Below are 24,430 nucleotides of genomic sequence, written 5' to 3' on the forward strand. Positions count from 1 at the left end.
TAAATGCTAATAATTGCATTCTCTGCCAGTGAAGATTGTCTTGAAGGAACAGAATAATAATCCCAAGGGACATTTAGAGATGTATATTAGATCTGGACTGACAACAAATTACCACTGACTCTTTGAAAAGAATGACCAAAGCATTTAAGGATGAATCTGCTGAATTCAATAAACAATTTCCAGGTGATTTCATTAGATAATGAGAACTTATTCTTTACTGAGTTATCAGTAGGTCCTAGAAAAAGGACAAATAGTGACAAGTACTAACAATACAATACGCTGGCAGCATTTGTTTCCAATCCCAAAAGCAGATACAGGATCCTTGCTGCTTAGGAAATGCTGCATTGCATTACATTATGAAGACTGATCTTGATTTTATAGGCTAGATACCATAGAAAAATATTTTTCTAATTTCAAATCCCTTAGATTACTTTACTACACATTTCTAATTCACTAATCATTTGCAGCTCCTCTAAAATCCCCAATAATGTTTTGAACTATCATCTTCTGCCTCCTTTGTTACATCACTGGGCTTAAAGCTGAGTCTGAGGTGGCTCCTTCCGAGGGTCCCATGAAAGACAGCACTTCTGCATCAGGGAAGCCACAAATCCAGGCAGCTGCTAACACTTCTAGCATCCACTTTATTTAAAAATATAAACACAAATGAAACAGGTCAGACTAAAGGTCCATCTGGCCCAGCACTATTCCTCCGGCAGTGAGTAACAGTAGATACTGAAGCACATAGATACTTTAGGAACAGCATAAATGTATCTCACTTCGGTACTATTCACTTTCCTGAAAATTTTTGGTTCAAGAACTTTCTGCTTTAAAGATCACTGGCTTTGTGTTTAATACCTCCAATAGATTTTTCTTACATGAATGAGTCCAATTTCTTTTTGAACTAATGTAAGCCTTCAACGTCCCTGCCATCCCACGGGTATGAGCTCGACAGCTGAACTACACATTGTGAGAAGGACTTTCTCTGTTTGCCTTAGCCTGCCTCTGGCCAGTTCTGTTTGCTGTCATCAAGCAAGCACTCATTCTCTCCACTTTCCCTAGCCACCCACGATATTATAAACTTGTGCCATAATTCGCTTCAGTTTTCTGGGTTTTTTTAGGTAACACCTTCATTTATTTACCATGTAGAAGCCATTCCGTACTCTACTACCACCCATCCTTTTTTAGAAAATTAATTGGTAATCAGCAAAGTTTTCACCAAACTTACTGACTGCTGAATACATACAAGTAGGCACAGGACAGAAGCACAGAGAGTATTCTCTGTGGCAACATTATACTGCACTATGCTATATACTTCAGTAACTTTTTGGTTGATTGTATTTCCCCACCTACTTCTGCAACCAGCTCAACAGCACTGCTTGGGTAGATGCATAAGACTTTTTTTTTTTCCTCCCATGTGTTAAGAAAGACAGACATCTCTACAACTTTTACCAACTGCTATAAAAATAGTAAAGAGGAATGTAATACTGTACAAAAATGGATACCTGGTCTTGCCCACAGAAGGTATTACACAGAAGGAGAGAGGAAAGTCCTAGGGAATTCTTTCCCTAGGGAGTATTTCTGTCCTACATGTGGTCTGAAATTATGTGCAAAATCTAGGTCCTCTGCAGAAAGAAAGAAAGTTGGCTGTTGAATAAATGACTGTGCAAGGCTCTGGTGCTTCTAGAGCTGAGCAGCGGGTAAAACACATAGAGAATGACATTAACAGTATGAACAAAAAAGTAACAGAAACATATAAAGCTGAAAGAAATTAGAAATAATTATCTGGATACAAAGTAAGTAAAGAAACTGGAAAAAAATAGGAAGCTTTAAGTTATCACCTGGTTGCCAATTTTTGGATTTTCTAAGCAGTTTTGTCTCTAAGACTAAGGCAATTAGAAGTTTTTAAAAGCTCTTTGGAAAATGGATAGTACTGAGCATCTAAGCCAGCAAGGTAAAAGAATTCCTGTGCATAAATCTAGAAATAAGGATATACGGGCAGCAACATCTGCCCATTATCTGGAGTAGGATGAGACTCAAAACAAAAAAACAGCAAAAGCAGCAGGAGATGTTAGCTATAAAAGCAATATAATCCTGATTTTTTCCTGACTAAGGGAAAGACATCATTTAACTTCATTGGGTCTTGGATCTGGCACTAAGTCCTATTATACAGGCCAGATGCAAGGAATTTATTCCCCTTAGGAGAAAGCAGGAGAAGCAGATGGCTGTTTCTAGCAAACACATTGCAAGCCATAAGAAGAGTCTGTATTTCCTGTGAAAACCAAAATTTCACTAGAAATAAGATCTCTAAAACCAATGCGTTCCTTTAATGGCTCAGAAAACAATAACTTACTTATTATCCCATCATGCCTAAAGGTATTAAACATCATGTGCTGGATTTGTTCCTTTGCTTCTCAATTCTTTCAATTCTTTCTGTACTTCAGATGGTGGATGGTCTCCACTTATGTACTGCTGTACCCTAATCTATTTTTAATATCTCAGTGTTAAAGTGTTCAGCCTGCAGGGCATGTTTAGTTTTAAGCTGGTAAGTCCCATTTAATTCAATGGCCAATTGTGCGCTCAAATAACTTGCTGAATCAAAGTCTTTTGCATCCACCAATAAAAGTAACAAGAAGTTAGCCTTCTCATTTGGGACCCGAATGTTAATGTGTAACTCAGCTAAAGGACTGACATCAGTGCTTGTGCGACTGCATCACCCTTTGCTAAACAGAAGTAACAGAACGAGGCATTTTGAATTTTGGCTGCCTTTTTTCCCCCTCCTCATCTCACTAACGGTTTGTGAATATTGTTCACGTTAGGCAGCATCTTAAAGCGTTCCTTGGCATCAAAATTGTATTGGGGAAAACCTTTACACTCTTCTGTTCTGTTTTGCTGTATAAAGACTGGTTTAATACCAATCAGCAGAATGGATGTTGACAGCCGAGTGCAGCTGAGAACAGCCACTTGCGATCCGCATGCTTCCTGGCGGAACCCAGAGCCCAGCACTTTCAAGCCCGGGTTGTGACCAGACTGCAAGAAGGATCCGAGGCACTCTCACAGAGGAAATATTTTATTCAAAGATGTGCTGCTGCTAAAATAATAGCAGAGGGGATACTGGGAATTGCCAGCCATGGAGATTGCAATTTATTATAAAAAAAGTCCACAGAATATATTGCTTTTTGAAATTGTGCTACTATAAAATATCTTCTTGAAGCTTGCTAAAGTGCGATCTAATTTAAAGCATGTCACTGCATCCTTGCTTTACATTGTTCTCTGTAGGTGTTACGGCAAGAGTTACAAAAGATCACAAGTTGCCATCATATTTTTCTTATGACTAACAATATAACTTAAAAAAAAAGGAAACCTTAACTCTGATACTCTTTTCCCTGGGGTTTAAAAGAAAACAAACCCCCCGTAAATGTTATTTTCACTACCTTGAGTTTTATGTCTTCCATACCTAAACCAAAAGGAAAATGCTACATTATGCAAATAGGATTTCAGGGGCAGCATTAGGAAATTCTCCTGTCACCTGTGGATCCATGGCAGAAAAGACAGCTCAGGTTCCACCCACTGTGCCTGCCTTTCCTCGGGTGTAGCTGTTTGTGTCCCTCCTCTCCTGCCCTGCCTGATGCCAGGGACAAAGCGGGCTCGGTAGCTTTCAGGGCAGCAGTGCTTCTCAAGGTGTCACACCAGAACTGGTCAGTCCTTACGTGGATAAAGACCATTTATTACCTTACCATGGTTAGGTCGCAGTGCAAAACCAGCCTGTAAAACCGACTACGTTATGGTGAAGCCCATTCTCATGGCACGATTTCAGAACCTAAATTTTCGCACAGTGCTACGGAATTTTGGTTGTCATCTTGGGTATGGCTTCGCTTCACCTGCGCGACCGAACGGTGTTACCTTACTGCTTGTTCAATAGCACATACTCATGGACTCAGCAAGAAAACCATTTGTGTCCGTAAGAAAGGTTTGCAGAGTCCGACTCTTGCTCAGCCCAACAAAACTCATGGATCACCCTAGCAAAGAGCAAGGATGAACGGCTGCTCCGAATGAAGCGAAGGGAAGGCTTGGTACTTGCGTTAAACAACGGACCTGGAGCTTCTGAGAAGTCAACCACACCACACAGAGAACAACGCAAGGCCAAAGGTAACGCGTTACGGTTTGCTTCAGCCTTCATAAACAGCGCCACAGCTCAAAGAGTACTCAGAAAGACATTAATCTGCTTTGTTCTGTAGATAAGGTTATTTCAAGGCTTCTCTCTGCCTTTCATTTTCTTTTACCTTTCTGAAAAGCACCACTATTTCCAGATGAATTCTCCGTATCTGGTCTCAGTCGTAGAATGACTTTTTTTCAGGGAAATAAATAAAATCTGCTCACCTATTTTGATATATAGGAAAGTAAAGTAGTTCCCAATTGCTTAAAAAGTGATTTTTTTTCCACTCCAAAATTACTCAATACAACTACAATTGCAAAATAATCCCTTCTATATAACTTCTGTGCACTGAGGAGAAACCTCCAAGCTAACGAAGGGCAGGGCAGGGCAAGGAAGGGATAAAGTTATGTGAGTCTGCAGTTATACCATTGAGTTTATGATCAATAGAAAATGTCCATTATTTTACACTTAAATTTTTAGGACTGCGAAGTATTGTAGGCATGTAAGAGTGGTGTGGCGTTGGCATTAGGTTTCGGTTATGGACCGGCTTAAACCTAATTGAAACTGGTGCATTTATTTAGGAGAAGAGAGAAGTGAGGTACAGTTTTCCACTCAAAGATGAATGCAAGGCTGCGGGGAAAAATGAAAGACTGCTCTTAAGGAAAGCATTTCAGAGTATTATTTTGTGTGAAGCGTGAGAAGTGATGAAAATTGAGCAACAGTGAAAAGGAGGAGTGAGCTGAAAGCCTACCCACTGCCTAGGCTCTTATACTCCAGCCTGCTCTTCAGAACAAGCAGAAAATGTAAGCCAGGTCACTGCCCGAGGGAGTTGGTGCTGTGGCCTGGATAAATGTCTTTGGGATTTGGATTCCTCCTATGCTGAAGACATGCATTTGTGGCCTTTAGAAAGGCACAGAAAAAGAGAATGTCCACCCCACATAACAGAAACTCGGCTATGGAGACAAGTCCTTCCCTGGCTTCTGATCCACCTGGAAGAATTCAGCAGAAGACCAGGAACTCAGTGTAGCAGTGGGCTGTAATTTTGACCACGCAGCTCTGGAAGGACTGTGAAGTCGTTGACTAGAAAGATGGCATCTAAACAGAATACCACTCTTACTGCTGTGTCCTGATTGCAATTTAAATGGGTACAAATTCTGGAAATTAAAATGTAGATGCTTCATAATAGTAATGAGTTCACCAATCTAAACAAAATATTGTCACTCATATTGTTAAATGCCCATTTTAATCACAAATGCTGGTTTCAGACAACCCTGCTGTGAAATAAGCAAGAACTGCATTGGAACTCGTCTTTAGTAGGTGGACATCCTAATATTCCTGGAGTAGTTAGTTTATAATTTCTACACTTTCAGTGCAAGAAAAGGAAATATCTTGGTGTACAATATTTATCTAGTGATGGATTCAATGGATTCCAATACATTTCACAGAAAGCAACTGTTTTTATTACCTTATAGCTCTAAAAAGAAAGACACATGAATACAACCTTGATTAGGACTATTGCAAATAACCAATTATTTTTTATTACTTTCACTCACTGTAGTCAGGCTAAATTAATGTTCCGAGATAAGAGACTCGACTAGACAAGGAGGGAGGGAGAGAGTGCTGTGAGCGACCTTCAAGGTAAGACAGAGTGTGCAGTGAGGAATAGGAAAAGGTAGAGCAGCAAGTAAAATGGGAAAGGGGAAAAAAAAAGATTTGCAAAGCAGAAAACCAGGTTGTATGCTCAGAGCATCAGGCCAACAGGCAAAAGAGAACTCAAGAACTCAGCAGCTGCATTTTAAATGGATAAGAGGTCAAAGTCCAGCTATTGTAGTAAGCAAAAGTAATCTAGTTGGAAGAAAGGATGACTGGAGCAAGGATTTTCTCCTGTAATTGCTTGGGGTAGCAGGGACAGAGAACCACAGGTTACCATTGAAGAAAGTCATCCACAGAATAGTTTCCCGAGATACTTGTGCAGCCAAAAGCTGCTCTTTATTTCCTGAAAGGTACTGGAGAGGGGATGCACAGAAAAATGGTGCAGGTGTTTCCCTGTTCCCAGCTGTGATAGGAATCACAGGATGAAGGACTTGCAATGCCTCATGGATATTGATGGAGGAATCTTGATTTGAGGAAGGAACAAATAGATTTGGTTTCTTTCCGAAGCACGATTATCCTTTGACTCTAGTAGAACCCAAGAACCTCTGCAAAAATGAGTCAAGAACTGAGCTGTAATGTGCAATAACACCTCTGGTCCTTCCAAAGGGCCGCCCACATACGTAAGAAGCCCTTCATCCTCCTTACCTAACACCCTTTTCATTACTGTAATCTTTTTTTTTAAATTATTTTAAATTATTTATTTATAATCCTGACTTTGAAAAATATTAAAATGGGACTTTGACCTCTCCTTGCTCAAGAGAAGGAGAAGCACTTGTTTATGACATCCATCCATTAAATTCTGTTACATCCAGGAAATATATACTCACTGCCTTTTCTCAGCAGGAAAATTCTTCTTCAATATAAGACACCTTACTGCTATGTCATGTATGTCTGTATGCCTCAGCATGTTCATGTACATATATATAGATAGTATGTACATATTTATATGTACACATGTAAACATATATATGTTTGTAAACATCTGCTGTCTAGCAAAATATCTTGCTTGATGACTCACTTTATTTTTATTATCTTCTATTTTTCTAGTAAAGCAGCTTTCCTGAATTACTATCTCTAATTATTAAAGTCCACCACATTAAGACCTCATGGGGCCTCAGCTTTGCTTAGAAGACCTGGGGTTCCCAACCTTCATGACTTTATCACAGCTCTTTGCATTTTTACTATATTGAGGTTGGGTCTTACAGATAAAAATCACATGAGAATATTGATTTATTTGAAATAAAATTTCTATCCTCCATAATTGAGAAAATCTTAACTCTATGAAATGAGTGGCTTCTAAAGGTTTTAAAACCAGAAGGCCAAGTAAATCTCTCCTATGTCCCCACTACTTACTGCTCCTGTAATGTGGCCAGTGTATGCACGAGTGCATGCATGCGTATGTATTTTAACACCATTTTAGAGCTTGATTTGTGATTGTGGATCCTCAAGATTGACAACACACACTGAACCCTGCACCAAAGTTCAATAGTTCAAATTTCATGTTGAAATGTAGAAAGGACACCTCAAAGAAGAAAGTGCTACTATGTTTTTTAGCTACTAAAGTTGTTCTCATCAGTTTTGCTATAGAAAATGAAAGGTGGGAACTTTTTGTCTTATAATCACTGCCAAACTTTTTGTGCAATCCTTCCTTTGTTGGCTTTATAAGGAGACTGAAAAAGCATCCACTGAATATAATTCTTCAGATGTAGATCTGCTGCTATCTTGTCATATCTTAAAGTGATTTTGAACAAGCTTTTCTTTCAGATGTCGATCAGAGAAACAAGCCAGTAGGTGGCTGTGGAGGAAAAAAAGCAAAGACATCCTTTTGTCATCTTTGTTAGTGGTGAGGATTCGCACTGATGAAGGATTTCTGCTGTTTAGACCATGCAACTTCCTGGTGTTTGAACTGGTCGAGCGCTGAGGATCCTGTGCTTGCTAGGCAGGGAGTTTTCCTCCCACTGACCCTCCCACGCTGAGATTCAAATGTTGATTACAGCTTTTTAAGACAAGAACTTATACTGCCTTTCTTAAAAGCTGACTTACTGCATGATGTGCAGAGAGAGAGAAATTGTTCTAAGAACATATTCATATTGCACTAAATGGAAGACAAATTTGAACCATAGCCCATGGTATTTTTTAAAATTAAGTTTAATTACATTTTATATTATTATGCTGTAATGTCACTATACTTCCAATTTCTTGAGAAGAAAAGAACACCCAAATTATCATAAAGAGCAGGTCTCAAAACATTTCCTTCTAGAGGGAAATCAGTTTCTCATGAAGGACCGACCTTTTCTCACTTTGTCTTTGCAAGACTGACACACTAATTTTGAAAGCTCCAGCAAGCCACAAAAAAAACTCTAAGTTGAGCTCAGTTTTAGCAGCCTTTAAAGTTTATCCATTGCTAGTACCAATCTATTCTTTTCTATACTATTTCAAAAGCAATAGAGAGAAATTCTTAGGGGAAAATTCAAATACAGAAAACTAGATTTACTCCTGATTACCACATCTGAAATACCATCGAGTGTAGGTATTCATGTGTTGTCAGGCACCATGTATTGAATCCCACCTCACACCCCAGTTTATGTACTTCACTGATGCTTAGGTCTTGCTCTTGATAAAGGTTCTGAAATTAATGACATCAAATTAGCTCTTGGTTTTGCCTGCTCGGTCAGCTGCAGTCTTCCCTCACCTATCGGACTGGGAATTCACTGTTCAGGCTTGTAAGAGACCTCAGGACACCGTGGGCTTGTTTCAGTGTGCTGCTGACACCCTAGGGTACCCCACTGACCTCCAGCTGCTGCCGCAGAAAGGTAGGGGTATCCTGTTGTTTGGGTTTGTTTGTTGTTGGTTTTTTTTTAATCAAACCTGCTAGTCCTATCCAGGCATCTTGGACACCTTATGGTGTCTCAGAGAGCACAAGAGGCATATGCTCAGGTAATCAAATTGAGGTCTAAGTACCAGACAACAATCATTTTTCTTCCACGCCTGACAGGCAAAGAGTACCGCAGCCTCACCTGCTCCAACAGCACACAAAGCTGTTCCCATGGAGTTGCCATCTTCCATTTATAGCAGGCTAGTCTGATTTAATGATCATTAAACTCTTAAGAAATATGAGAGATTAAAGCTTCACTTTTGCCTGGAAAGTAGTGACTATTCCTGGACATCTCTCTCAAAAGTACCATTCTCCCTTACAACTGCACCAGTGTGTTAAAACAAACAGAGAGAGAAGCTGCTTTCCCTCCATTAACTGTCCTTTACAGCCTTCTTGCTCAGCTTTAATAAGAGTGGATCCCATGCAGAGAATGAACCCTGGAGGAGTAGATGGAGGAGAACCACTTTTATGAGCCGTAACTCCATCAAACACTTAGCTATATTGAATTACTCTACACCTCTTAAAAAGAAAAGTCAATATCTAAACACTATAGCCTGTCCCTTGCATGTTCTCCTTTCTAAGTTATTTTTCACCTATTTGTGTAATAGTGTTGGTGTAGTGAAGCTCACCCCATTACGTACCAGTATGACTAAGAGTGAAAGTAGGGCTAGGTTGTTCCCTTAAACTTGCATTTTTTCAACATAAATTTTATATGATGCATAAAATACATCAGACGGTAAACAGTTCCTTATATTTCAACAGCTAAACATCCAGCCTCAGTAGCTGGGAGAAAGTGCCAAAGGTTTGAAAAGCACAGCAAGGACAGATAAAGTTTGTCATGACAGTAATGACAAAGTTACAGAAGCCAGGCACCGAGAGGCTGTGCCGCAGCAGTTCAGGACACACAGTATCCCGAATGTTTTAATAATGTCCATTAGGAAGAGTAAAGCAATTAGTCTCCACTGAGAACATCTGTCCACTGCAGTCATCTTACATAAAAAAGCGCCAAAACTACTACCGGCTTTCCATTTAAAGCCTGAAACAATGCTATTTTTATTTTAGAAGAAAGCCTTATTTTGCAACAGAAAGATTATTTCTCTGTGGGCTTTCAAAAGAGAAGAATGTGGGCTCAGAAGATTTCATTGGTTTGAGCTTTACTATTTGGCCATGGAAAACCCAGCTGCCTCTCATACTGGCAAATCAGCTAATCACTGTGAAATAGCAATTGTTTTGAATGGATAATTGACTACAGGTGCAATGAATTACATACCCATTTTTGGAGCCAAAGATATAAAAAGAAGTTGGATTTTGGTGGTGCGGGTTTGTTGTTTGTTTGTTTGTTTAGTTTTGGTTTGGGTTTCTTTGTTTTTTGGTTTTTTTTTGGTTTTGTTTTTTTTTAAAAAAAAACTTTAAACTGTTTCCTTTCTAAGGCAGCAGTCCTTTGGAAGCTGGAGTTGTTGGAACAAGCTTAAGCGTTGCCTTAGGAGACACATTCCCTCTGCAATGCTATAGGGATCGGCAAAATCAAAACATTTGTTTCTTTTATGTTATTCTTAAGAAAAAGGAGGGACAGAGTTCTGAGGGGGAAAGAGGAAGAGAGAAAGACACACTAAGATCCACAGTCAACCCGTGATGTTTTCGTTGACCACTTAACAACAAAGTAAAACAAGCATACCGAAACACATTCTCAAATCCTATGCTGCACTGGCTTTCTAAAGGTCATAACCTGTAGTCCTGTCTCCAGGATTCATGCACTGTACCGTTAAGCGGTGAAGAAGTTAACTAAACCAAATAAGTGAAGCGTGAACACCGCATACGGCATACAGAAAGATCCAAATACGAACTAGAGCACTATATGCTAGTTGCTATACAAACACAGATCAAGAGAGAGGAGCTCTGAAGAGCTGAATCATTTGTCACAAGAGGTTTCTAAATTGCTCTGCAAATTATACATTTAAGAATCAACATCCCCTGCACTGCAACATATGGCATATTTAGGATGCCACACAGCATCTGTTCAGCTTTACACAGCAACCTCACACCACAGTTCAGCAACAGGAGGTAGAACAGTAGCTCCATTCCCACAAAGAGCCAAGTCAGGAAAAATCTCACCTCTGTAGCAGGAACCAGTAGGGAAGTCTTCTCTTGCCTTTGCCAAAACAGTGGCATGGAAATCCTGGCATTGTCCAGTGGTCTGTAAGTGGTATGTTCCAGCTGCGCTTGCTGCTGAAGGAATTACCAGCAACGTGCTGGACAAGACATGGTATTTGAGATCTCAGGCAAGCTCCCCATCAGAGGAAGACGACTACTTTCCACCAGTCTCCTGGTCTTTGATTTTCCTTGGGCATTCCTCCCTCAGAAGCCGTTAGCAGGGCTGAGTCTCACGACACCTAGCAAAGGCACGTACGCTCATGAACAGCTTGATTCCACCGCTGCTTTCGTTGCTCCAGCTCCTATTCTGCTGCCCTTCCTCACCTACAAAACCTCTCAGGGAATCTGTTTCTCCTTTCCTAGGCTCAGCCTGGTGCTGTCTCTCTCTCCCCTTCAGACTTCAGAAGAACCAGGGAGAGTTATGGGTGTTGGGGGAGCCCCCCTCAGTACGACACACCTACCGCCAGGCAGAAGGGGCAGCCACAGGCGAGCAGTTCCTTCCCTTCCTCATCACTGTTGCAGCCCTGAAGATTTAATCTGCTAAACTCCTGAAGTGCAGGACCTGCACAGGGGGAGATAAAGACAAGGACTAATACTGGAATGTCCAGCATCACATAAAAGCAGGCAGACTGCTTCAGATCACCGTCTCCAACAGTGGCCATACCTAAATAGCCAAAGGAGAGGAAGAGGAGAGCAATCATTTGTAATACTTCTCCCGAGCATTCTTCCAGCCACCAGCTATGTTCAGTTCAGGCATTTCCTGATCCTCACATCATTTGTCTATCTAGTGACCCAGCCTTCAATGGGTTTTTTAACAAGTACTTGTCCAGTGTCCCCTTGAAACCCTGTATCAACCATCCTGCAACATCAGTATCCCTTGGGAAGGAATTGTGCCACGCTGTTACTTACTGCATTACGAACCAAGCCGGACAGAGGGTACGCTTGGGTTTCCTCTGGCTTGGAAAAGTGTAACACTGCTGAGGTGAAAGGAGCGATGTTTCTTGCATCAGCAGAGATTAAGCTGTCCATCTAGTCATGAAAAAGAAGAAGCAGGAGGGGAAGAATATAGAAGGGAAGAATAAGTGGTAAGAGAAAGAAGAAAAAAGAGATGGGAAGACAGTTTTCTGAGCTGAAGATGTTAGTGTGACAGATAAAGAATAGGACAAATCTCCAGACTGCCTGTTGGGTTTAATACGCTAGAGTAAGAGTGAACTAGAAAATTTCTTTAGAGCCTTCAAAGAAAGGTTATTCCCTGTCTGTGTGGCAGGCATTTACATGCATGCCTCCTATTAACTCTAATGGGACATGCAAATCTTCCCAGAAAACTCCCACTGAGTTTTGTGCATAAATCCTGCAAGAAAAGATAGGTTAATAGACCCATGGGTATAAACCAACTGCATGCTTATTAACCTCTGGAATTTTTCTTGAAAATAACTCTGATGACTATTGTGGGTTTTTTTGTAGAATCAAGGGGACATAACTATGTTAAATTGCCCCTGTGCTGTTATGTGGAAGGTGGTGCTTAGAATTCATAAACCGCACAGCAGAGGATTTAGTCAAAACTGGCTGTTGTCTATTTCATATCTGACATGGGCTGGTGAATTTCACTCAACTCGCTCAGTAATTTATTTGATGCATCTGGTCCTTTTTCCTTAAAATCAATTGCTTCACAAATACATACAGAGCTCTTCATATATATTTATGAAAAAGATCTATTATTACTTATCTCTGGCATGCCTAAGCCTTATTCAATACTTGTAAATAATTACTGAGACCGGACATATGTCACTGAAGTGTGCTTTTTCAAAAGATTCATCTTTGCCTTTGGAAAGTAATGGTCCACATCCTCCCATGGTGTGAAGCTGAAGATCGCCAGGAATCTGTGCCGCTCCCTGCCTCCTCGGCAGCTGCCCATTAGCACCAGCAGACTCCTAAGGGGCTCCACGGGAGACACCTCTCTCTCCATAGGCCACCGAGTGCCTTCCTTAAGCTGCATCTGATTATGTTTTAAATTACAAGTGCTTCACACTCCTATGCCACCTTCAGCTCGAGAAGATGAATCAAAGGACTACCTGGTAATTATGTAGTTTCAAACACTTCCGTGGAGTAGGAAACTGCTTTTATGCTCAATTTAGAGAAAATAAATTCTCAGGGGTTAATTAACTTGTGCAGTGCTGCTCAGGATGTTTGGTCATGGAGCTTCGGAGACACTAAGTGAGTCTTGATCTAACCATCTCTCTAAGCCATTTTTTATCTCCTGGTTGATATTTGACCATTGTGTTTGCTGCTGGCAGGGATTTTGGCTGCCCCAAGCGACCGGCTCGCCAGAGGCTCATGCATTTTCTCGCTCACCTTTCAGGCTTGGTGTGCCTGGGCTGCTCAGGAAGGCAGCACCGCAGAGAAATGTCGCTGTGGCACATGAAGTAGGAAGGACCAGGAATTAAGTGACTGCGACTGAATCTGGAAAGGCCAGCTTAAAGTTACAGAGAATCTGATAAGCTGGATTCTGCCTCGGTTTATATTCCTGTATGTTTTATGAATATGAGTATTATATTGTATATTACCAAGACAAACACTAAATAGTGACTCTCCCACTGTACTTTCCACAAAGCTGGAAACAGAGAGAACAGCAATTAAGAGAATTCAGGACATTTAGGCTAAATACCACTTCAATTTGTGAACAGTGAGCTCTGTTACATCTTTCGTGGAGAGGACTGCTCTCCTCTTTAGGACAATTTTGCAGAAAGAAAAACAGGAAAGTAAAAGAATAAAGGGCATGTGGGCTTTCTTTTGTTGGATGGGAGCCACACTGGTTGTTCACCGCAGCATCTAGTAGCTTCCTAATCTGTGCTGCTTCTGCAGTCACTAGGCTGCTGCTAAGTCGATAATGGAACATCACAACTGATAGTAAACATAAATCTGTTGACTTTTTTTCTCTAAGAGCGTAAGTCAGCCAAGATCTCCATACCGCAGCAAGTGGCTTGGAACAGAAGGCGACAAACTACACAATATCCCTAGGAAATCAGGCTGCAATCTGCCAGGTGTACGCTACCGCAGCGCGTGTGCCTTTGCTAGTGTTGGGACACGCTTGCTTGGGGAAAAGCCCTGTCGGCCCCAAGACTGCGTGCCTACCAAGAGCTCTGATCAAAGCTTAGCACGAGTCAAGTGCCAATCTGAAAACACCACTGCCTTTATTTGCGATCAGCTTTACTGCAAAAAAACATCATTTTGATTCATTATGCCCGAAGCTGTTGAGGCTTCTCTGCCATCTAGTACGCTTGCAGTTAACAGCACCACAATTTACAGCTTTTCCTTGAGTACCTCCATGCTCCCATACACTGTTGTAACGTGCTTAATGAAAGTAATTTCTGCAGCAGATAAGAACCACTTTTTCTTTACAGGGGCTTTAAATTGTAATGGTATATTAAACCCCAACTATAGATTGGAAAGGAAAAAAACCCACCACAACAACATGATTAGGCATGGAAACACTCAGTAAAACTGTTACTTATAATGAGTAAGAAGATGAAGATGTACAAATAAAAGCACAGCATGTTTTCTTTGAGCATCCTTATTAATGAGAGGGACTGTGGGGCTTCAGTATTAAACAGCCGATGAACAGCAGCCATTTACATCCGAACAAATTGATCCTAGCAAGATTAGCAGAGCTGGGGGACAGATTTCAAGCCTCTCATTACTTTATATGGAGACAAATCTTAGACGGGACTGCCTCCTCACCTTCAGCAGGGTTATCCCTGAAGAGCGCTTTAAAGGTGATTTCTGTGCAGGCTGGGCTTTGCAAGGAGGCCAAGGGACTTTGGTGCTCAAGGGGAAGAGGCACTTTGTCCCCACCGATCTGTGAGGGAGCTGCAGCATCCATCTGCCGTCAGTTTTTAACACGAGCCCAGGTTTTTCTTTCCTTGGAAGGAACTAGGATAAAACTAATATAAACGCATTTGTTGGTTGTTGTGCCACTGGGAGAAGTACTGAGTTTCTATAAATCACTGGAAATACTTGACCAGTACATTTAAATTGTATTTTGAGGTTTGCTTTTTATAAAATTATTATGCAGTAGAATCAGTGTGCTACAGCAGCACAAGCAGGAATAGCTTTTCATGGAAAGCTGCCAGTCTCCTGACTTGCCTATAGAAAAAGATGAGTAAAGCAAAAAAAAAAAAAGAGGTTTTGCTTGTGGTTTGTTTTTTGTTGTTGTTTTCTTTTTCAGGCATAAATAGAATGAAAATTTTGGAAATCACAGACCGAAATAAAAGACAATGGCAGGTAAGTTTCCAACTCTAAAACCCTGAGGATTTTATAGTCACCCCACACGCTCCCTTTTGAGCTAAGAACCATAATATTCATCTATACAGAGGATTCACATAGATGGCTTGTGGGAAGCTGAATGGGCTTTCACTGCAAGAAAATACTCTTCTTTTCTGGTCTGTGTAGGAGGACCCAGTTATTCTTTCCTATTTAATCAGCATATTCACTTAGAATGTGCTGACTGTTCTTGGTTTCATAACTAATAGGCAATATAACAGTTTCATCAAATCCAAAATGAAATGTGCAATTTAGAAGGCTAAACAGAGCAATGAAATATGTGATTATTTAATAGAAAATAGTGATTTGAGATCCTCAATCCTGTTCAGCTATCACTGAATTTTGTTTGTAACACAGAGTCTAAAGTCATCACTTTCTAAATACAGTGTACATGTAGCTAAACCCTTTAATATAGGTAGTTTTGCCCGTTTTCTGTAACTTAGTGCATAATAATATACATGGGGCCAAAGAGGAAGCTTGGGACCCCTTAAACCCTGGGAGGTCTGCTCGAGAGCTGCTGCATTAGGAGGCTGCTGGACTCCCAACCGGCCAGAAGAACAGAGAAGAGAACAGGCAAGAGAACCTCATAGGCAAGATTACTGTGATCTATACAGAGAGATTTTCTTACACTATGGTTTACAACTACAATTACAATACACAAAAGAAGTCAAAAGTGGGCACCCTGGTCTTCGTACTAAATATTCATGAGGATTTGCTTTTTATAGTGAGCTTCCATGCAGAAATTTCAAAATTCTGTTTTCTCTGTCTTTCCTCCTTCCCTCTTTTACATCATTGATGTGAGCTATTGGTACCAACTGTATCCTGTATCTCTGGTCAGGATAATAAATTTGACAAACTGAGCTTGTATTTCAGGAAGATCTTCCTAGGGCTATCATCTTTTCTGAAGCCCTCTCCTTACAGCCTCTGGCTGCAGGAGACACAGGACTACTTTTCCATCACTCAACCTTCCATATGAGCCAACACACAAATTCTGGGGATGTTGTGATCTAGGGTCTATTTCTACCAAAAGAATTGTAACAATGAGCCAAAGCTCTCCTACCACCACAATTCTTAATAGAGACAGCTCATAGGCCATACACCACACAAGGGGAGAAAGCAGAAACAAATAAAAGATGAAGAGATGAGACAAAGTCAATACTAGTAAGTTTAAAGCAAAGAAGTCAAAGCATTAGAGAATTAGAAAAACAAAACAAAACCAAAAAAAACCCTAGACACACGGCAAGATGAAGAAGCAAAGGAGGAAACGGCAGCTCTGCAAGATGAAAGGTCAGCCCATTGCAAGGAGCTCTGACATACCCCCGGGTGACAAGTGCCTGACTGTCCCAGACTGGGCGTGACTGCCCTTGAGGTGATAAATATATTAACGCTCAGCCTAAGAGCATGTTCATCTTAGCTCATTACCGGGACTATTAGCAAAAGTCAGATAATTACCAGGTAACGCTTATCACCATGTATTCATAACCATATCATCCTGCTTTCAAACCTCCAAGCCTTGCCAAAGGTGCCCAGATAAGTCACCCATAGACACAAGAGTTACAGTGTGACAGAAGGAAGCAATCCCCTCTCCTTAAACATCTACCACTGCCTCCCATACTCATACTTCTCATTCTCTCTCCACTGTCTTACATGGAAACAGAGGTGATGAGGTGACTGAGAAACATTTTAATGGTAAGTATCTCATTTGAGACATTTGTTACCCTATCTCTTCTGTGAAACAGAGATTTGGGAATCTTCTTATAAAGAGATGGAGAAATTGGCTCATTAAAAAGGGAAATTATCTGCATGGGTTCACTAAAAAGGAGTACTGTCAGAAGAGTATGACAGAGTACATCGATGAGGACATCAGGACAGAAGCCAGTCTGATGTAATATAACCTAGAATCCAGAAAGGCTTTTGACAGCATTTATTTTTTTTTTATGAGAAGTTAAGCAGAGCAGGCCTAGTTTCTGGAGTAAAAGTCAGAGCAATAACCTGCATATAAAGCTGACTGCTGAACTGTAAATGGTAAATCTCATTTTTAATGGGGAGATGTGATCTCTAGCAAAATGGAGTGGTAGGACTGGTTTTACTTAACAATTTTAATATATTCACTGTTTGAAAAGAGGAACAGCTTGACATGCTGGTTCTATGCAAAAGGGATATCATAAATCTTACTTAATTATATAAATATTAATCCTTTCCTGTAATTGTACCATAAACCACAAAAGTTATCTGATAAAGGTTAAAAGCGTTAGACAGATTGGCAAGATTGTCTTTTTTCCTTTAAGACTAGTGCAGTGATTTTTTACCCTTTCAAAGATATACACCTGTCTAGAGCAGCTGGTTTTCCATCACCTTCAGGATTTGTGCTTCTAAACTCCTGAAACTTGTGATGGGCTGAACACCACCTGAGGAACAGGGGGCTGGTTTAAATTTTATAAAATGAAAGTTAATCACCGAGGGTCCTTTTGGCCTCCAGGTTCTCATATATGGAAAAGGTGTTTGCTCTCTGAACATTTTTAAACAGGCTGCAGCTAGATCTTGCAGGTTATGAAGGAGATTATGGAGACCGAGCCAAGGCACTGTGTTGCAGTACTGGTGCTTCAAGAAATGCCATGACACGAGATGTCCCCGAGATTTTGTTCTTTGCTCCCAGAGGTTCTGAATAAACTCATAGGTCATTCGTTACTCACGTGAACCTCTCCTCCATCCATGCAGAGTCTGCATGGTCTCTGTCACTGGAGGTGGACCGCTCTTCCCGTAAGGTCGAGATGCTACATCTGAGCAAGCTTCACAGTTTCCATGGTGCTCTGTTTCCTCCTAGGGAGGGAAAAGTCATGGAAGTCGTACAACAGGGAATAGCCTTAAAAAGGGGAAGAAGTATAGAAACTGTCTATGCTTCCCTCTTCTCCCCTTTCTGCAGCCACTACAGTATTTGTTCAGCTCTGATGGGATGGGGACAAGCGCAGTGAGGTTAGAGAGGAACCGTCTAGGGAGGCAGTAGGGCCACAGCAAAAACAAAAGAAAACCAAAACCAAAAAATGCTACTCCGGCTGTTTCAGGGTAAATACAGGTTGCTGGCAATTCCAAATGGATGCAGAGAAATTAGGGCAGTATTGTTTAAATTCATTACTTGTTCTGAATCTACTAGTTCCAAAGGGTGCAAGACAGTCAGAATTTCTTTCAGAAGATTCAGCCAACTTCTGGTAGGGCTAGAGCAACAAACAGAATACCAACAAACAGAACAAAGGCCACTTTATAAACACATATAGTGGACATTTTATAGTACCACTTTTGAGTTTGAGATGCTATACAATTCACAGCTCAGATGATCTCTGATCTCCAAAGATGACTGAAATAGTGTGCAAGTGAAAAGCAGACAAAATTGAGATGGTACACTTTGACATGAATTCATAGTCTCAGTCAAGTTTCAAGTGAAGAGATGCCAATAGCCCAGAAAATCACAGTCCCCAGGGAAATACTGGACATCCCACCAGGGCACCCAAGGCCTGCCTGGAGATGAACACGCCAGTTCTCTCTGATGATGGATGTAAATCATTCAAGTTTTTAAAATAGGGATAATAGGATGCTCTGCAAGAATGAAAAATGTACTTGGGGAGGAATGATGGAATGATGCAGGGTAATTGTTGTCTGGCTAATCAGGAACATAGTTCTGCCAGCTGAGCCACTGAAGGTGAGGTGACAACACAATCTTTCACTAATTTAGAGTCTGATTCCGTTGTGGAGCAATTAATTCCTGAGTTCACACACAAAAGCTTGACGCACGGATCCCAGCAGGGAAGGGAGTATGCTTTAATCTTGCCTTGCAAAATTCTTCTCACCCATTCAACCAAGGGAGTTTGTTTCTTGGCAGACATGCAACTATCATTAGATTTTAATTATCAGTATAAATGGCAAACAAGCATAGATGACACTTGGGTATCCCACTTCCTTTTCAGACTTGCAGGTCTGCTTTAATCTGATCCATTACTGCGTATTGGTGCAGAACACTGAGTGCACAGAGTGGATTTCCAAAGCATGGGTCCTGAGGATGCACGATACAAGGATGCTTGGGCAGTATTGAGCACTGGCCTTACCGAACATGAAACAGCATCCTGCAAAAGGAAGACTTGACATAAAAAAACACCATGCCTGTGAGCAGGCTGCTGAGGGTGACAGGACAAGGCAAACTGGGGAGAGCAATAAGAAAGCCTGTCAAGTATCTGTTTCCAGACATTAGGATTGTGGTTAATAAAACAGGAAGAATTTGAAATCTTAGTGCATGGGTGAAACTGCCAGCACTACAGCAACATGATGGGGCAACCTGTAGCACTGGTATGTTAGTATCAAGCATGTCCAGGAATGACAGGCAAGGAAAGAAAGAGACAAAGGTCTGCAAAACTTAGGAGAAAATGGTATGTGCTTGCTCTAAGTTCAGATGGGAGAGAAGAGTCAGAGCTGCAAGAAGTTATGAAGGAGGAAAAAATAAAGGGGAGGATTTCCCAGCAGCAGCCCGTTGCAGATTCTTAGCTGGAAGCAGAGAATGAATGCAGCTGTGCTTAGGAATGGACTAAAACCATAAGTAACCACATGATGTTTTCAAGGATGGTGTTGTAAGGGAAGGACAATCCATAACTTCATTGAGATGCATGTTTATATAAGCATACATATATCTCCAATCAGTCATTTTTTCGTGCTAAGCAAAGAGGCATTCGGTGTCACCCACCTCTGCGAGTGTCAGCTGTAGCTCATTAAACAGCTTCTGCATTTGATGATGCCCTGGTTCCCAAACTACCCAACGTCAGAGTGCACAGCAGTGCGTCACGCAGGAGATGAGCGGCAACCCTGCTGGCACTGCTGCACACCAAGGGGGTGAAGCTTTTCTGAGCCAATTCCCCTATTGCAAAATTAAACATATATACAATTCCCCCAAAGAGCGCTCATGCCAGGTTATCTTAACCATAAGGCCAGGATATTTTTTGGGACACACTCAAGCTAAAAGCTAAGATGGAAACAACACGCTTTGGGGAAACTAACTACAAGGGGAAAGGAATTTTTTTCCTCATTCAGTCCAGGGAGGACTGGTTGGAAAATATGAACGTCATTTGTAAAATACCACAAAAGAAGACTTTGCTAAGGAAAGGACAGTATGAAAGCAGGAAAGCAAGGATCAGCAGACTTCAGCAAAAATAAACTCAAAAACCATCAGGAAGATTTTAGAAATATAATCCAAGGGATAAAGGTGTACTGTTTGAGAGTCAGCACTACTGAGAGAGACTTTATTAAAGACACGACAAAGTGTCCCAACACAGATGAAAGATAAGAAGCACTGCAAGAGAGTATTACAAATGTATCAGAAGCTCATTGCAGATCTGAAGATCAGAAAAAGTCACTGCGAAAAAAAGCAGTGGAAACAAGACACATTCTGCAGATGACAATAAAGGAATAGCCCAAGCATGAAAATACACAATTAAAAAGAAAAAAAAAAACAACAAACAATAAAATACCCAAATCCCACCCAATACTGGACAAGACAAAGCTAGCAACCGCCAGAATTAAATAAACAAAATACATGAGAAGCACAGGGAGGCAAAGGAGAATCCAAACCCATGCCTGATGGAAAAGGAGAGCATCCCACAGCCGCTGTGGAGAAGGCTGGATTGATACTGCCTTTTGTTCCGCCTTCAGGCAAAAGACGAAGAACATTTAGGTGAGTTAGATATACTTGCACGAGTGACGTGGGATGAAATCCACCAATATTTAAAGAACAGTTTTAAAGCAGTTGGTGTCAAAAAGTGATGAAGGGTGGAGACATCCCAAGAGATTGGAGGAGGAGAAGTAAAATACCTATTTTATAAAGTAAAAAAGTTGTGGGGGGAAGAAGGGTAGAAGAGATTCAGAACTACAGAATAGTCAGAACGCCTTTGGTTTTTTAGAAGAATTCTGAAACAAATGGCTAAACGCCTATTTCAAAAACTAAATTTTAAGGGCTGAGAAACATTCCAATGGAGTAGCCAAAAGCAAATCTTCTGAAATACTTACTTTCCCTGTTTTTCATTTTATTTCATTTTACTTTGCCAGGACATCTGGCCAAACAGATCAGGAAAAAACTGTGATATACGAATCTCAGCATCAGTGGGATTTCTGACACTGCCCTCTATGTCATCACTATGAACAAACCAGGAGAACATGGTCTTAGTGTGAATGGGCAATACTGAGAAAAAAAACAACCAACCTCACAAGAATTGTTCTCCAGAATTAATTGTACAAACGGAGGCAAACTAGGGGTGACCTTTCTAGGGTGATTCTTGCAAATAATCTCTTAAATGCTTTGTTATCTTTCCTGCTCACAGAGCAGAATTTGTGGAAGACACCAGACTAGAGAGATGACAGGACTGGAATGCAAAGTGACATGTGCAATGGCTACGTATTTTTTAGGAAAGACAGGCCAGCAAGGAGAGGTGTTGGAATTGCTCTTTATGTGAGGGAGGAACTGGAATGTATCAAGCTCTGCCTGGGGCTGGATGAAGAATGCGTCAAGAGCTTATGGGTGAGGATTAAGGGGCAGGCCAACATGGGGGACTCTGTTGTGGGTGTTTGCTACAGGCCACCTGATGGACAAGCAAGTCAATGAGACCTTCTACAGAGCTGGAAGTAGCCTCATGATCATGGGCCCTGGTTCTCGTGGGGGACTTCAACCCCCTCAATGTCTGCTGGAAAGCCAGCACAGCCAGGCACACACAGCCCAGGAGATTCCTGCAGAGCGCTGGTGGGAACTTCTTGACATGGGTGGTAGAGGAGCCAACAAGGCGAGATGGGCTGCTGGACCTTGTGCTAACAAAGAAGGGCTGGTTGGGGATGTGAAAGCTGGGGATCGCCTTGGCTGCAGTGGCCATCAGATGGTGGAGTTCAGGATCCTGCATGCAGGCCTGGGCAGGCTGGAGAGCTTGGGAGGAAGGACCTCATGGAGTCCCACCAAGGCCAGTGTCAGATCCTGCCCTGGGGAGGGACAGCCCCGGGCACCAGCAGGGGCTGGGGCTGAGCTGCTGGGGGGCAGCTCTGCAGGGAAGGGCCTGGGGGTGCTGGGGGGTGCCAGCTGCCCGCGGGCCAGCAGTGTGTCCTGGGGGCCAAGGGGCCCGTGGGACCCTGGGGGGCACGAGGAGGAGCGTGGCCGGCAGGGCGAGGGAGGGGATCCTCCCTGCAGTGCTGAGACCAGTGCTGGGCTCCCCAGTTTGAGAGAGATGGGGAACTACTGGGGAGGGTCCAGCAGAGGCTGTGAAGATGATGAGGGGCTGGAGCGTCTCCCTGATGGGGACAGGCTGAGGGAGCTGGGGCTGCTCAGCCTGGAGAGGAGAAGGCTGAGAGGGGACCTTACCAGTGTCTACAGACACCTTAAGGGCGGGTGCCAAGAGGACGGGGCCGGGCTCCTTTCTGCGGTGCCCAGGGACAGGACACGGGGCGATGGGCACACACTGCAGCACAGGGGGTTCCTTCTGAATATGAGGAAGAACTTCTTTACCTTGAGGGTGACGGAGCCCTGGGACAGGCTGCCCAGGGAGGCTGTGGGGTCTCTGCAACCTGCTCTGGGAGACCCTGCTCTAGCAGGGGTTGGACTGGGTGGTCTCCAGAGGTCCCTTGAACCTCAACCGGTCTGGGATTCTGGGGTCTTTGTACCGCGAACAAATGGCTGAAGTCAGCAAGAGAAACACCACAGAGACAAGAAGACAGCATTGTACTTGGGAACCAAATGCTTGAATAAAAGCAGGGAATAACTGACCAGGCTGCTAAAAAGGATCTTTAATTTTATGCACCACTAAGTAAATATGTGATGCTGTTGCAAGAAAAAAAAGATAATCAATAAATCAATAAAATTATACATTTCATATTGACACATTCAATGTATACGAAACACAGAAACCTATTTGTGATGCTGATGTTCATTTCAGTGCATAAATGGCTGTCTACATTAAAAGATGGGAAAAATGTGTTTATCTTGCAGCAAAGAAAAAGCTAGGCAAGATGCAAGGTGAACACTGGGAAGGTGAGTGACAGGCAGGAACTGGCTACTCAGAGGGTGTGAAACAGCCTTTACTGAGTATCTTCGAGCAACCGATGGGACACACATCTCTTGAGAGAAGGTCGCAGCATAACAGGATCTGTCTCTATGCAGAGGAACGGAGATTATTTCCCAGGGGCCTTTCCAGCCTTCCACATCTGTGCCTCTAGATTCATGCAAGAAAAGCAGCCTTTACCAGAGTTTCCTTAAAAGATGCCTGAAGTTAGGCCCTTTTGAAAAAAAAATGAGTTAAAAAGTATTCTAATGATGCAGGCCTTGGTTAAGTAGTCATCTGGGCAACAGTTTTGGGAGTCTCCATTTTCACAGGTCAGGATTACCTTTGTACCACCTTTGCTCTCGCCTGTTTTAACTTAGGAGTGGGTAAGTCAGAATTTTGTGCAGAACGGGAGGAGGACTGGGCCCACAAGATTCTGTGTCTGGTTTTGGAAAAGCAATAATAACTGCTCTGAGCCAGGGGGTGGGCCAGGCAAGCACAAGCAAAGGAAAGAAATTTAGATGCTCTTGAGGAAAGGACATTGCAACTTTCAACAAGTCTCAGGAAATGCTCTGTCAGAAATGTAGTGTGGGGTTTTTTTCCCCTAGCACCCACCTATAGACTTCATTTTCTGCCTAGAAAGTTTCTTAATCTAAAGCCAAGAAAACCTGATTCTGATCATCCTTTCCCCAGACTGAAACTGGGTCCGTTGCAAGGTGCTGGTCCTCAGCATCTTTCACAGACCTCTGTGGTTCCAGCTCTTGATAGAAATGCTCAAGTGTGATGGGAGGAGGTATTATCATTTGTATTTCATCTTGCCAAAGGATGTTTTCCATTGTTGTTATTATCGTATAAATTACAACTTTGACTAAAAATGGCAATGCCATACAGGACTAATAGTGCCATAAAAAAATATTATTATGGTACTCTTTAAAGGCATTGATTTAAAAGAACAATAAAAATCCGATTTTTGTCTGCTGCTTCAAAGTATCATTTGGTTCATTCTAAATATCAAGCAGTAGAAAGTTAAAAACCTTCAAACAATGCATGAAGCAAAAGATACAAAGACACCATCACCACAACTTTGTACCAGGGAGAGTGATAATCACTACCCACTCCTGAAAGAAAAATAGAATACTTATTTATTGATGGGTAAACTTCAGGTTTGGCTTTGTTTTTTTTCTAAACACTTGGAAAAGCACTTAATTTCACTACTGAATTTCTAAG

General features: G+C 41.8%; 1 long non-coding RNA gene across 1 annotated transcript in view; it reads right to left on the minus strand.

Moving 5' to 3' along the window:
• The window catches only part of LOC114016216 (uncharacterized), a 48,680-nt gene extending 37,814 nt beyond the window's left edge, over positions 1–10,866 (minus strand). Inside the window, exon 1 of the long non-coding RNA XR_003560560.2 lies at positions 10,794–10,866. This is a non-coding gene — a long non-coding RNA (uncharacterized LOC114016216). The remainder of the gene's footprint in view (positions 1–10,793) is intronic.
• Between the last annotated feature and the right edge of the window lie 13,564 nt (positions 10,867–24,430).

This window comes from Falco cherrug, chromosome 2 (genome assembly GCF_023634085.1).
Source record: "Falco cherrug isolate bFalChe1 chromosome 2, bFalChe1.pri, whole genome shotgun sequence".
NCBI classification, from domain to species: Eukaryota; Metazoa; Chordata; class Aves; order Falconiformes; family Falconidae; genus Falco; species Falco cherrug.